This window comes from Hemicordylus capensis, chromosome 1 (assembly GCF_027244095.1).
Source record: "Hemicordylus capensis ecotype Gifberg chromosome 1, rHemCap1.1.pri, whole genome shotgun sequence".
NCBI lineage: Eukaryota > Metazoa > Chordata > Lepidosauria > Squamata > Cordylidae > Hemicordylus > Hemicordylus capensis.
The window spans coordinates 140,019,017-140,033,897 of record NC_069657.1 but is presented as its reverse complement, the minus strand read 5'-3'; the positions used below and the strand labels follow the sequence as shown (position 1 = coordinate 140,033,897).

Sequence of the window (14,881 nt, the reverse complement as noted above, 5' to 3'; positions counted from 1 at the left end):
GCTTAGCGCAGGGGGAGCGCCAGGAGTGACCTTGCTTCCAGCATTTCCCACACACAGCCTAACCCAGGCTGGGTTAGGCTGTGCATGTGAATACCCTTATTGTTTTAACATTACAAAAAGGCAATGGCTGACATGATGAAAATTACTCAGAGTAATTCCATTGAAATTAAAAGGATAAGTGAGGCAATGTCTGACTTCCCTTTTTAATTTCAATGGGACTACTTTCCTTGTCTTGTCAGCCACTATAGAGTCAAAACTCACCCAAACATTGGGCTGGTTGAAAATTAACTAAGTGACAAGCTTATCTCCTGGGAGGGCAGAAGATGTTCTGTGAATGCCTGTCATCTGCATCAGTTGCTGTGTAGAGCAGTGAATTCCTGGTGTAATGAAGAACTATTCTCTGCACAGAAACATCCCAAACTGCTGTGTGTATAAATGTATATCAAAAGGCAAATTGCTTCTGCAAAGTGCTTGTAGGGGTAAGGTTATAAGATTTATACCCCAGTTGCTTGAAGATGACATGTGTAAGTGTCATTGGTAGAATGTACAATTTCCATTGGCTTAGTGACTGAAATGCCAGCATATTTCAGACATGTAGTACTTCATCAAACCTGAAACATGTTGGGATTTTAAAAATATTTTTCCCCATTTAAGGTGTCCTACTGCACCTGTTCTGTTCTGGCAGTTTTCTGAGAATCTTTTTCAAAGCTGAAGAGTTGTTCTCACTATTGGGAGAAGAACTGAGGGAGGCTCTTGTTGTGCAAGATCAGTATTCTTCAGTCTTCCTTTTTTATCTTCATACATGCAGCTTGTCCATTTCTCTTCTCCATTATTGTACCCGGTGATCTTTGGGTGGATTTTTAAAAATATATTAAAATTGTATTTATTAAAGACAGAACAATACATAGTATGCTATCACAGAATACATTTTTTAAAAACCTCTTACACTTTTGTTTCCTAGAGATTAGTCCACAATTATTATTAAAGATGTTACCAGTTTAAAACATTAACCCAAACAAATCTGAGCATCTTATGAAAAACAAAGATCTTTCCATATCTGAATGTAACAAGCAGGTAATAGTTCACCATAATTTATTTGATTGATAATAAGTATTAAATCTTGCCAGATCTCAAAGAAAGAATATGGTTTTGATTGTCCTTTTCTGAGATGCAACAAATAGGTTAATTTCTCTGCTGTAGCAATAAACCAAAGCTTGTTGTACTATTCATCTACAGATAATATTCCATGCTTCCAATTTTTTGTTATCACTATTCTGGCTGCTGACTGATTGATTAAGTGCCATCAAGTTGGTGTCAACTCTTAGCGACCACATAGATTCTCTCCAGGATGATCGTTCTTCAGCTTGGCCTTTAAGGTCTCTCAGTGGTGCATTAATTGCTGTCATAATCGAGTCCATCCATCTTGTTGCTGGTTGTCCTCTTCTCCTCTGGATTTCTCAAGGGAGCTGTGTCTTCTCATAATGTGTCCAAAGTATGATAGTTTGAGCCTGGACATTTGTTCCTCAAGTAAAAATTCTGGATTGATTTGTTCTATGATCCATTTGTTTGTTTTCCTGGCTGTCCATGGTATCCTCAAGTCTTCTCCAGCACCAAAGTTCAAAAGCATCAATAGTTTTTCTATCTTGCTACTTCAAAGTCCAAATAGTGTGTCACGGGAAAAACCATTGTCCGAACTATTCTAATCTTTGCCGGTATAGACACATCACAGCATCTAAATATGCTTTCTGAGGCCTTTATTGCAACCCTACGCTGCAACCCTGCGCTGCAATAGGGATGGGCCCAGACCGGTCCGGAGGCGATTAAAAAAGCCTCCCGACCGGTCCGGACCTGGGCAGTCCGGTTCGGGTGGGGGGGTACCTTTAAGAGCGGCGGGAGGGTTTACTTACCCCTCCCGCCGCTTTCCCGCTCTGGCGCCCATAATCCTTAGAGTAATTGGGGCAGCAGGACACCTCCCTGCTGCCCCTTCCCCGACGTTGCTTGAAAAAACTCCCAGGAGTCCTTTGCGCGCGTGCTGGACCTCAGTTGGCGGTTCTGTGCACACCCCTACGCTGCTACGCTATGCTGCAAGTGCTAGCCTGCAGCATGTTTCTTGACTGCTGGATCCTTTACCATTGATGGTTGATCCTATAAGGCAGAAGCTTTCCACCACTTCAATGTCTTCTTTATCAATTCTGAGGCTGGTTGCTGTGCCTGTTGTCACTAGTTTAGTCTTCTTTACATTTAGTCATAATCCTAATTTTTTGCTGTGCTCCTTGACTTTCATTACTAGAGCTTGCAGATCATCCGTATGGACCCATAAGGTGGGTCTACAACTATTATAAGTGGTTAAATGGAGGGGGATAGGCAAAAGTGCAATTTTATCCTAATCTCCATAGTTGACTTTAAAAATGGATTAGTAGTAGAATTAATTTTTTTAAATAAGGTCAGCACAAAATGGTAAACTTTTATTCTGTTTTTTTTTTTAATTCACCATGAACTTCCAAGGAGAACCATATCTTTGATTCAATAATGGCTACCATTCCCATCATATTTCTCAACTGTGAAGCTTTAGAATACATCTTAAGGTTGGATATACTCAGTCTGCTGTCATCTGACTTGGTATACAACACATTACAAGAAAGCCTTGGCTTTTTATTTGCATTTATATAGGACAGAAATAATTATTGCCATCTTTGGATAGACTAGTTGGAAGAACCTGAAATAGATACAACAACTTGGGTAATAAAAACATCTTAACAGCCCAACCAAGAGAGCTGACGTTTGTCCCAGCTCTTAATTTTTCTTTTAATATTCTTAATGGCCAGCACATAATTCAGTTTATTTAACATTTATAATTTATTGGAAATTTTAACTTCCAAATAGGTTTTCTGGAGTCTTGAGTACACCAATCATACAAATTATGTCCTCTTTAGCTTTTAAACCCATATTGAAACATAACACAGATTTGTAATTGGTAATTAATTGAAAGGCCTGATATGTTCCTAAGCTAACAACACTTCTTGAACTATTGGTATTGCTTACAAAGGTTCTCAAAGAATTAAAGCCACATCATCTGCAAAAAGGCTAATTAAATGTCCCTCACCATTTATCTTCAAACCTTTAATATTTTGATAGTTTCTCACTGTTTCTCACTGTTTGAGCTAAAGGTTCCATCACTAATATAAATAATAATGGTGAAAGCGGACCTCTGCTTATTGTAAAATGTATCTGAATGGGAACTAAAGATTTACTGTATAATTGTTGGATAAGATTAATAAAATTTTGCCCCATTTGATACTTTTCAACTAACTTAAACAAATAGGGCCATTGAAGCTGACTGAAAGCTTTAAAAATATCCAAGTTAAGAATGGGTTTTTAGAACACCAAAGGATTTTTAGAACACTTTCCATGATAAATACAATTTAAAATTCTTTGAATGGGATCTGCTATTTGTCTACCTTTTTAATAAATCCAACTTGATCTGGATTAATATAATTAATAATAAAATTACTTAGCTTTTTGGCCAAACAAGCTAAACATTTAGCTTGTAAATATTTTTTGATCTTGATTCAGAAGTGCAATTGGATGATAGTATTCAACTAACTATCTGTCTTTATTTGGTTTTGGTATCATTATTAAGCGAACTTGATGCCATGGATCATGATTGCCCTGTAAAATTGAATTAAAGAGTGAATATAAATAAGGGGAAATTATTTCTGAAATTTTTTGAATAAAAAATTGCAGTTATGCCATCAATTCTAGGAGAGTTTGGGTAGATTGTGTGCAAACTAGCAATGAAGTGGCAGTACACAGACACACTTAGCTCTGTTTTCCATGGTCACTCTGGAATTACAGTATAGAAATACAGAGATTATAACAGAATTTCTCTGTGGAGCCGGTAGTTCAGTGGCATTTCATGTATTATATTTCTCCCATACTGAGGGATACTTAGAAGAGGTCACATGGGAGGGAGAAGTGACTGGTTTGCATGCATGAACCAGCCCTAAGTCTTCATGGCATTTGTGAGATAAATTTCCATTGTGCAATATGTATTGGAGACCTTTCAAAGCCAACCCAATTAGCTTTTCTTCATCTTGGATGGATGATGATAATATTGTTTTTGTGTATAAGATCCTGTCTACTTGCCTCACTCATATGAAAAGCAGCCATGTGTAAGCTGGGCTCTGACTGCTGGTCATTTTGAAGTATTTCCTGAAGACAGAGAAAGTTGGAAAGGTTTCTAGAGCTGCTGACTGTAATTCTTCTTTGTTTATCTGTCCTTATCTTACCTGAAATTCCTTAGGGGTTGGGAGTGGGAGGAGCTGGGACAATTAGCTGCTAGAGGAGATTTAAGATAGAAGTAAATAAACAATAGACATGTCTGTATGGTCTCCTCCAGCTTTTCCTGTGGAGAATCTTCACAATGCCACTGTCAGAGAGGCTTTTCTCATGAGTAGCCAAGACAGGGCCAAGGCAGCCAAGCCCAGGCTTGGCTGCCTGTGAGAATCTCCGGGAGCCTCGTTGTTAAACAGGCGGCAGACCCAGCTATGAAGCCCAGCTGTTAAAACAAAGCTAAGGGAGAGAGCGGTTCCTTAACCCTGTTCAACTGACCATGTGCCACTGCTGGCTGCTTTCAGCCGGCACTGACACTGAGGGGCACCCGCCCATCAATGGGGGGATACCCACTTGCGTGGTGCATTGTAGGATTTCCAGGGGCCAGCACAATGTGTCCTGGCCCCTGCAACTCTGTGCTGCATGGGGCAGCAGTGGATCGTCTGGGCATGTGGTTTGTATGCCTAGCAATTATGACCGTGCAGGAGAGGTAACCTTCTGTAACCTTCCTCCTCGCACACTCTCCTGCCCGAGCCCCTGATCATGGGAAAGGGCCCAGAGTCTGACGTACATGTGGCTACTTTCCATGTGATGAGTGTAATTTGTTGCCAGGATCTTATTGGGAAGTTGAAAAGCTCTAACAATTAATATTCTCTGTCATCCATGATTATAGTTTCTTTCAAAACAGATATGCTGTTGTGTTTCCTCCTTTTTTGGCTTGCTAGAACAAATAGATGCTGTTTTAGCTGCTTTATGCGAATTTCCCCCTTTCGCCAAATGTCTAGAATGTTTTTAAGCCCATTTCCAGCAGATATCCATGGATTCTTGGTGAATTATTGATAACTTCATTCCACTAGCTTTCCTGTTTTCTCTCACAGCAAGGGTTCTATTTTGGCCAGTTAGTATGACTGTCTCCTCAATCAAAGCAGGGCTCTGCATGCTAATGTGTTCTTTTCTGCATAAAACAGCTGTGACTGGGAGATGAAGCACAGTAGAAGAAGGGAGAAAGACAACTCCTGTTTTTACATCTGTGTGATAATCTTAAGCTTTCAAATTGCTGGGAAGTAATTCTTTTACTTTGAAAGCCTAATTATCTAACACTTCACTATGTTCTGCACTTTGGACTCATCCTTGTTGCTCTTGGAGACATTTCACACATTAATAATTGGTTGTTTTCTGAATTCCCCAAAATGATCTGCTTATGGGAGCAGTGTAATACAAGAGGTGGGAGTTCATGGATTTCAGCTGCAACAACCTTAATGATCTCCAAAGCATCAAAATGTAACTTGCTGATTGAGGAAGTTGGCAGAATCGAAGTCTATAACCAATTGGTTGTCACCAAAGCTTGTTTGGTACATTTACCTGGGAGCCCCTACAACAGAACTGTAGGGCAATTTTTTATTTGCCTTTTTTGATCTGGCTGTTCTCTACTTCATGCTCTACTTGCTCTTAGAGTGCGGGTTCCTTTTTTTTCTTTTTTGGTTGATTCCAAACAGTGTTGCAAAATCTTGATAGAGCTCCTTACAAAATGATGTATAACTGAAGAGAGGCTCTGTCCCCCCCCCCTTTTGTCAAAGGAGAGGCTGTTCTAAGTGCCTCATTTAACTTGTAGGAAAACAGGAACAAGTTCATCACAAATGAAACAATCCCAAGATCCTTTTAAAACATGCACAAGGACCTGCACACCCACAGTAAGGAACTTGACTTTACTGTCCCATGTTGCATTGAGTCAGTTTTGAAACTCTGGTCCTGAGTTTCAAAAATACCTTCCAAATAGGGGGAGGGAATTGAAGGTGACAAAAACCCTCTGAATGGAATGGAAATGTTCACATGTCTATTTGGGGCCATATTTGTTTGGAGAGGAAATAATAAGCAGGACATAAAGGAATGCATATACAATTTAAGAACCTATGACTGGAATGTTGAATCATACCCATATAAATTTTTCTAGAAAGAAGTAGCTTTCCTGTTGTAGTTGGGTTCTGGAAAAAAGGAGGAATGAGAGATGTTTTCTGCCAGAGCAATGTGAAATTTTAATTGTAAAAACATGAAATATTAAACCTCGAGAAAAAAGTGAGACAGGCAATAGTCTCTAGATGGTGAATTGTGACCAGATATTTAATTTTGGTGATTAGCAATCAAAAGCCTCCAGTGTGATCCTTCATAGAAGCAACACATTAAAGTCTTCCACACGATCATCTGGTAGTGGTTTGGTGGAGAGAAGAGCCCCTACTCCATTCCTCCGTCTGGCTCTCCTAATTCACCCCACACTTGAATACAACTTGCGGACTCAATTATTGCCTCAGGGAGCTGGGTTCTCCAAGGTTCAAGGGAGATATGCCATGCATTGTGCTCTTAATAAACAGGCAGCCCTCAGTACACCAGAAACACTCCTCTGACTGGCCCCTCTAGCTGTAGAATTCTCTGACAAACATGGCCACCGACAGCCGGGGACTACTTAAAAAAGGAATTTCAACACACGATTGGCAGACTGAGGTATGGCAGCTGCTATTTTCACCTGACATTGATAAAAATCAAAGTAAAAAATTTGGGCTACACACATTTGAATGGGCTGAGTAGGCAAGCATCCTATACCCAGATTAGGCAGGTGTCCTTGTGGTTCTCACTAGAAGAAAAAAAGCTGGTTTTACTGCCTCCTACCTTCTGGTTCTTGGTCAGCAGCCAGCAACACAAGGAGGGATATGGTGCCTGTTTCAAAATGGCTGTGCCTTTTGAGCTGGGATGCAGTATCAGTGTCATGGGTGGTTAGAAGCCCAGCAGAGAGGGAAAGGGAGAGTCATCTACTTCCCACCCAGTGCTGCCTGGAATGAGAGACCAGGTGGGTGCTGGGGTTCCTTCTGTTGTTTCCTGCCTGCTTCTGCTTCCCCTGTGGGGCTGACCTCAGGGAGCAATGCCAACAACCCACATAGCCTTCACTGCTGCTTTGTAATGCCAGGGCGGTCCAAAATAAATCTGAACTCATCCATGATTTGATCATGGATGGAGGGGCCAACCTGGTATGTATCACTGAGACTTGGTTGGGGGAGACTAGTGGTCCAGTTTGGTCCCAGCTTCTCCCTCCAGGATATTCTGTAGAGGAACAGGTGAGAGGATATGGGTGAGAAGGTGGAGTAGCTGTGGTCTATAATGATAATATCTCCCTTACCAGGGTCCCTGTTAGGGTATTGGACCATATTGAATGTGTGTACTTGAGTTTGGGGACCAGGGATAGATTGGGACTTCTGTTGGTGTACTGATCACCCTGCTGCCCAGCGGAATCCCTTACTGAGCTCATGGACTTGGTCGCGGAACTCTGGGGAGCGCTTCTCACGACCAGCAAAAATCGGGCTAGCAGAGGCTAGCCTGATTTTTGGTGACCGTAAGAACCTCTGGGCTTGCAGCTGAGCCTGGTGGTTCTTGAGCGGCAAACCCGCTCGAGAACCCCTGGTAAAAAGCAGGTTTGTGGAGCAAGCGCTCCAGCAAACCTGCTTTTTACCATCGTGAGTAGCTGCGGTGCGGCTTCGCGCCGCGCCTACTCATGAGTAGACCCCCGGCCGGGAGGCGAAAAGCTGCTTCCTGGCTTGGGGGTCTCCCCAGTATGCCCTGTGCGCTTGCGCAGGGCATACTGGGGCTTGTGGGGGCCGCACGGCCCCCACTCCCCCCACCCTCTGCCGGCTCCATCTCGGAGCTGGCCATCGTGTGGGCAGCCGGATAGGCCACCCACACAATGGCCGGCCCCGAGATGGAGCCGACGGGGGGTGGGGGGAGTGGGGGCCATGCGGCCCCCACAAGCGCCAGTATGCCCTGCGCGAGCATAGTATGCCCAGTATGCCCGCCCGCTCGTGAGTGGGGAGAGCGGGCTTAGCCCGCTTTTCTCGCTCACAGGTTAAAACCGGGTCTCACTGATCATGAGACCTGGTCCAGAGTCTTCCAGACTCTAGGTGCTGGGAGACTTCAATGTTAATTTCGGGACCAATTTGTCCAGGGTAGCTCAGGAGTTCATAGTGGTCATGACAACGATGGGCCTATCCCAAGTGGTCTCTGGACTGACTCATATTGCAGGTCACACGCTTGATTTGGTCTTTTACTCTGATCAAGGTGATGTTTCTTGGCTGGGGACTCCTGTGATTTCCCCATTGTCATGGACAGACCACCATCTGGTTAAGGTTGGACTTACAGCCACTTCTCACATCCGCAGGGGCGAGGGGCCCATTAGAATGGTCCGCCCGAAGAGGTTATTGGATCCAGTAAGATTCCAAGAAGCCTTAGAGGGATTCAGTGTTGGCTTTGCCGGTGATCCTGTTGATGCCCTGGTTGAGAATTGGAACAACTTGCTCACCAGGGCAGTAGACACGATTGCTCTTAAGTGTCCCCTCCGACCCACTTCAAATTTGGCACCTTGATATACGGAAGATCTACGGGGGCTGAAGCGGCAAGGTAGACGATTGGAGCTCAAGTGTAGAAAGACTAGATTCAAATCCGACAGATTGCGATATAGAGCACTTCTAAAGATCTATGCTCAGGCAATATGTGCGGCAAAGAGGTGGATCTTTTCTGCCCGTATTGCCTCTGCAAGTTCACGTCCAGAGGAATTGTTCAGGGTTGTGAGGGGACTAGTATCTGCTCCCCCTCCCTTGAACCAGAATTTGGAGTCATCAGTTACCCGCTGTGATGTGTTTAAAGAGTTTTTCGCAGATAAAATCTCTCGGATTCAGGCCGACCTAGATGGAGACTCCACAATTTTGATATCTGAGCTGGAGGTGCCCAACAACACCTCTTATGTGATTTGACTGGATCGGTTTCAGGTTGTGAATCCTGAGGATGTGGACAAGCTGCTTGGAGCAGTGAGGTCTACCACTTGTTCTGTTGACCCTTGTCCAACGTGGCTTGTTCGATCTAGCAGGGAGGTTGTTGTAGACAGCCTGGTGGAAATAATAAATGCTTCTGAGGGAGGGCAGGATGCCTCCTTGTCTTAAGGAGGCAATCATTAGACCTCTTCTAAAGAAGCCTGCATTAGACCCCTCAGAGTTGAGCAATTATAGGCCTGTTTCCAACCTCCCATGGTTGGGCAAGGTAATTGAGAGGGTGGTGGCCTGTCCGCTCCGGGCGGTCTTGGAGGAAACTGATTATCTAGACCCATTTCAAACTGGTGTTCGGGCGGTCTGTGTGGTGGAGACTGCCTTGGTCGACCTGATGGATGATCTCCGATTGGGAATGGACAGAGGAAGTGTGACTCTGTTGGTCCTTTTGGACCTCTCGGTGGCTTTCGATACTATCAAGCACAGTATCCTTCTGGAATGTCTGAGGGTGTTGGGGTGGGAGGCACTGTTTTACAGTGGTTCCGCTCCTACCTCTTGGATAGATTCCAGATGGTGTCGATTGGAGACTGCTGCTTTTCAGAATCTGAGCTTACGTATGGTGTCCCTCAAGGCTCTATACTTTCTGCAATGCTTTTTAACATCTACATGAAACCGCTGGGAGAGATCATCAGAGGATTTGGAGCTGGGTGTTACCAGTACGCTGATGACACCCAGATCTGCTTCTCCATGTCAGCTTCTTCGGGAGCTGGCATATCCTCCCTAAATGGCCAAAACCAAAGAGATCCCCCGTGTCAGACCAATACATAAAAAGTCTGAAGAATACTATGGACTATATATATATCTTATTAAACCTCTTTATAGGACTCTCTGGAGAGAATGCCTAGATAAACCATCATTAAAAAAATTGTTTCCCCTGAAGATGCCAAAAACATAAGTATAAACTGAAAACATTTTATTTATGTATTATAATGTTTTCAGTTTATACCTATGTTTTTGGCATCTTCAGGGGAAGCAATTTTCTTTATGATGGTTTATCTAGGCATTCTCTCCTATAAAAAGGTTTAATAAGATATATATATAGTCCATTGTATTCTTCAGACTTTTATGTATTGGTCTGACATGGGGGATTTCTTCAGTTTTGGCCTCTTAGCCCTGTGTGGTCCCCAGTTTTGGCATATCCTCCCTAAATGCCTGCCTGGAGGCAGTAAAGGGCTGGATGAGAGAGAATAAACTGAAGCCGAATCCAGATAAGACGGAGGTACTTATTGTGCAGAGTCAGAACTCTAGATACGATTTTGAGCCACCTGTTATAGATGGGGTCACACTTCCCCAAAAGGAACAGGTTTGCAGTCTGGGAGTACTTCTGGATTCACAGCTCTCCCTGGTTTCTCAGGTTGAGACGGTGGCCAGGGGTGCTTTTTATCAGCTCTGGCTGATACGCCAGCTGTGCCCGTTTCTCGAGATCAGTTACCTCAAAACAGTGGTACATCTGTTGGTAACCTCTAGACTTGACTTCTGTAATGTGCTCTACGTGGGGCTGCCTTTGTATGTAGACCAGAAGTTTCAGTTGGTTCAGAATGCAGCAGCCAGGTTGGCCTCTGGGTCATCTCGGAGAGACCATGTTACTCCTTTACTGATGGAGCTACACTGGCTGCCAATAGGCTTCCGGACAAAATACAAGGTGCTAGTTATAAAGCCCTAAATGGCTTAGGCTCTGAGACTCTAAGAGAGTGTCTTCTTCAGTATGAGCCCCACCGCCCATTGAGGTCATCTGAGGAGGTCCGTCTCCAGTTATTGCCAACTCGTTTGGTGGCTACACAGAGACAGGCATTCTTGGTTGCTGCCTTGAGATTGTGCAATGCGCTCCTTGCTGAGATACGATCCCCCCCATCTCTGGCAATTTTCAAAAAACACCTGAAAACCCATCTTTTCGCCCAAGCTTTGTCAGCTTCCTAAATTTTTTGGGTTTTAATCTCTGGTTTATTTTTAAATAGTTAAATTGTTTTAAGTTTTTTGTATATGCTTTAAACTGGTTTTATGCTATTGTAAACCACCCAGAGACGAAAGTTTGGGGCGGTGTACAAATCTGATAAATAAATAAATAAATAAATAAAATGGGTGGGAGAGGGGAGGAGTTGCTACAAACAAACAAAAATGCACATGCATATGTGCATACTATTTGCCCTTCCTCCCATCTTAAAACCCCATTACTAGGCAGCATGCACGAAAGGGAGACTCATACTTTGCTTCTATGAAGGTGAAAGAGCCTTTCCTCACTCGCTGCTAGAAACAGTGATTGACTGGCAAGCTCAGCCAAAATTTATAGACCTCTGAAGTTTGTAAAAGCTAAAGAAAGATAGTATCAGGAAGGGAATATGAGGCAGACCTTGATATGTGCCTTTGGTATAAGAGAGAAAAGGTTTGGACAAATATTCTATCAGTTGCAGCAGAATATTACAATGCCCTGAATTATATAATGAGAGAATCTGGGAATTGAAAGATATTTTTAAAAATTGGGTTATCTAATTAAATAATTAGACTAGAAACAGCTTCTAATTTCCCCCCACAATCTTCCTTGTGGAGAGAACATAAGGGGTGATTTGAAAAGCACATTCTGTGTGATAGGAAGACAAGTCGCAGTTACATGGGTTTATGCAGAAGGTAAGTGCATGCAGATTATGTGCTTGCTGTACATTTGTGCACAATGTACTGTGTGTGGGCGTTGAGTAGGAGGGGTATATGCTGAGTGTTTGGAAGTGCAGTCTTTAGAGAGTCTGTGTGCAAAGAGAGACGCCATTTAGCTCTGGGTTGCTGAAGGGATGCATGTGAGATTTAAATATGACACAGGATTTCAGGCACATTAAGCTTCCTCTGCATACGTCGAAAAAATTAGTATCTTGACTTTTTCTCACTGCTGCCATGTTTTCAGATTACCCATGATAGTATTGAAGGTTGTGAATATATTATTTTACTTAAAACAATTCTGTGTTTTTAACAATCAAGTGGTTTGCAGAAATTAGAAAACAGTATAAAACAGCACAAACGGTAAGATGAACACTTATGAACACTCAGCCTGTAGTTTAAAATTTAGTCACAGATAACAATATATTAAATAATAAAAATGTTTTTTGAAAAAACAAGTCTTACATATTTTTTCTAAATCAAGCAGATAGGATTGAGGCTGACCTCAATCCTTGGGGCTCAGTGGCCCAGCAAAGAGGCCCTCGCCACCAGTGTCCTAATAAGACATAGAGGCCATTCACACAATCAAAAACAGTTCTATCCAGGTGTGGTAGTTGTGTGTGCTCCTAATTTTCAGTTGTGTGGAAGAAAGGTAGGAGGAAAAGCTACCCAGGTTTTTTTCACATCTTCTCCTACCCCACCCCCCCCACACACACATTTGCTTGTCTGCCTGAGCTACAGTGCTGACTCAGGCGAGCTGTAGTCATGCTGTAGTCAACTTCTCCAGCATTCGAGGGGCTTTTATGGAATTGAGGGTGGGGGTGAATTAGGTAACAGAAAAACTGTTTAGATCTCTGTAGTGGTTACTGGCGAATTCGTCCAGCCATCACTGAATAAACAGAACTGTATTTTAAATTAGGACGTCAATCTGTTAATTGTACCAACTAATGAATGAAAGTGATGGAAAACAAGGTGGGAAATGTCATAACTCTTACGTAATTCCGTAGTGCGTTTGCTTCTTAAGTAATGCAAACATTGCCCATGTACTGCCCCTTCAGTCCTCCCCGTCCCCACCCTGGGTTTCAGAGATACCGGAAGGCTGCTCTTTACTCTAGCCCTAGGAGCAGAAATTTTGTGTCCAAGGGCCCCTCCCCCACTAAATATAGTTTACTGTTGATTATTGGTGCTGTACCACACAGCCATGAATCAGCACAGTACCAAAATCCTGGACATAAGGTATTTCCATGTGGAATAAAATCTGTGTGTAGATTGTAAAATTTGGCAATCCTGTTTTTGCTTTATGCCTACACAGCTCTCCCTCGTTTACATCAGGAGCACATGCAGTGTGAAACTACTGTGTAGGATTGCTGCAATCTACACATAGAGGTCATTCACACAATCAGAAACTGTGTTCTACCTGAGTTTGGGAGCTGTGTGTGCTCCCAATTTTCAGCTGTGTGGGAAGCAAGGTAAGAGGAAAACCTGGGTGGAAGTGATTGTGTGGAAAGCTACTCAGCCTTACCTCCTACCTTGCTTCCACAGAACCAAATATTGGGTGCACATGTAGCTCCCTGGATAGAACACAGATTTCAGTTGTTTGAATGACCTCACTGTCTAATTGATGGTGCTGGGCTTGGGTCTTCACCTCCCTTCTCAAGGGATGGAGGGCTCCTATAATGAGAGGTGCATCATCAGATATGCTGGAGAAATGCTTATGCTTTACAAAGGCACAGCCTGGGTCCATTTTGAGACTTGCCTTACATGTTTTAAACAATACCTTAAATTAGGCAGAGAACCTAATAAGCAGTCAGTGCAGTTCAGATAGAATAAGAGGCTGTTCTCATGAGCAGCTATGATCAGTCCAGGGCAGCCAAGCCTGGGCTTGGCTGCCCATGGGAACTCGCAGAAGCCGACTGGCTCCCGATAGCAGCTTGGCGGTAAACCCACCTAGGGAGCGATTACTCCCATAACAGTGTTTACGCGATTGTGTGTCAGTGCTGGCTGCTTGAAGCCGGCGCTGAATCACTGATAGGCACTGACCTGTCACTGGAGGGATCCCCACAGCATTGTGGGATCTCCGGGGGTCAGGACGTATTGTTCCGGCCTCCATTGCTCAGCACTGCAGTATCACAGTGCTGCTTGTCTGGGACCACAGTTTGCACTCCCAACAGCAGAACTCTGTTGTCTGGGAGGAAGATGAGTAAACAAGCCTTCCTCCCTGCCCCACCTGCCGCCCCGCCTGCTTGGCTTGAGAACGATCTCAGAGTCTCCTGGATTTTTGTTGTCTTTAAAAAATAAAAATCTGGAAGCAGGTAGTTGAATATCATTTATTTATTTATTTAATACGTTTATATACCATCCTAAACTGCACTAGCTGTAGTTTTTAAACAACATGTTTTCAAGGGCCTCAAAGTTTATTACTGCAGAAAAAGTATAAGTTATTGTTAAATAATAATAAATAATAATAGCGCAGTGCCTGGCAGCAATTGATCACTGTAGCTAAGGCAAAAGATTCGGCTGCATTTGGTGGCCTTGTTGCAGATAGATCCACATACAACCCAACCTGTTTGGACTGCCATATTTCAGCTGTGGTCCGGGAAGCCCATGTTCATGATTTATATACCGAGGAAGTAGGAAGCTCCTCTGGGGTGGAGTCTGGGTCTGCTTTTCTCCCTGAGTGGTCTCCAGTTACAGCTGCAGAGGTAGCCAATTTGATAACTCAGTTAAAACCAGGCAAAGTGCCTGGAAGTGATCATATCCCACCTGGGCTAATTAAAAATAATTAAGAGTGATGGGCCCCCATTTTTAGCCTCTCTTCTTACCTTTATTGATCAGACGGCCCATATTATGGATTGGCCATAATAATCCCCATATTTTAAAAGGGCGGGAGAAATGATCCAGTCAATTATCACCCTATAAGCTTATTAAACATAATTAGTAAGATTTTATGCCTGCCATTTATATGAGAAACTGCTTGACTGGTTTGAGATTGAAGAGATTCTAGTGGAGAAGCAAGCCAGATTTAGGTCTCGCTGTGCGCCTTTAGA

At 43.3% G+C, this 14,881-nt stretch overlaps 1 protein-coding gene across 10 annotated transcripts in view; it reads left to right on the top strand.

Annotated features, from left to right (window-relative positions):
• Window positions 1–14,881, top strand: part of DAGLA (diacylglycerol lipase alpha) — a 202,119-nt gene that overhangs the window by 68,042 nt on the left and 119,196 nt on the right. The window contains exon 1 of one of the 10 annotated variants that reach the window (XM_053264086.1): window positions 11,764–11,813. The exons of the other annotated variants lie outside the window; for them this stretch is intronic. The gene's annotated coding sequence lies outside the window, so the exon portion shown is untranslated. Of the gene's footprint in view, window positions 1–11,763; window positions 11,814–14,881 lie in introns of those variants that run through there. 10 annotated transcript variants of the gene reach the window in all.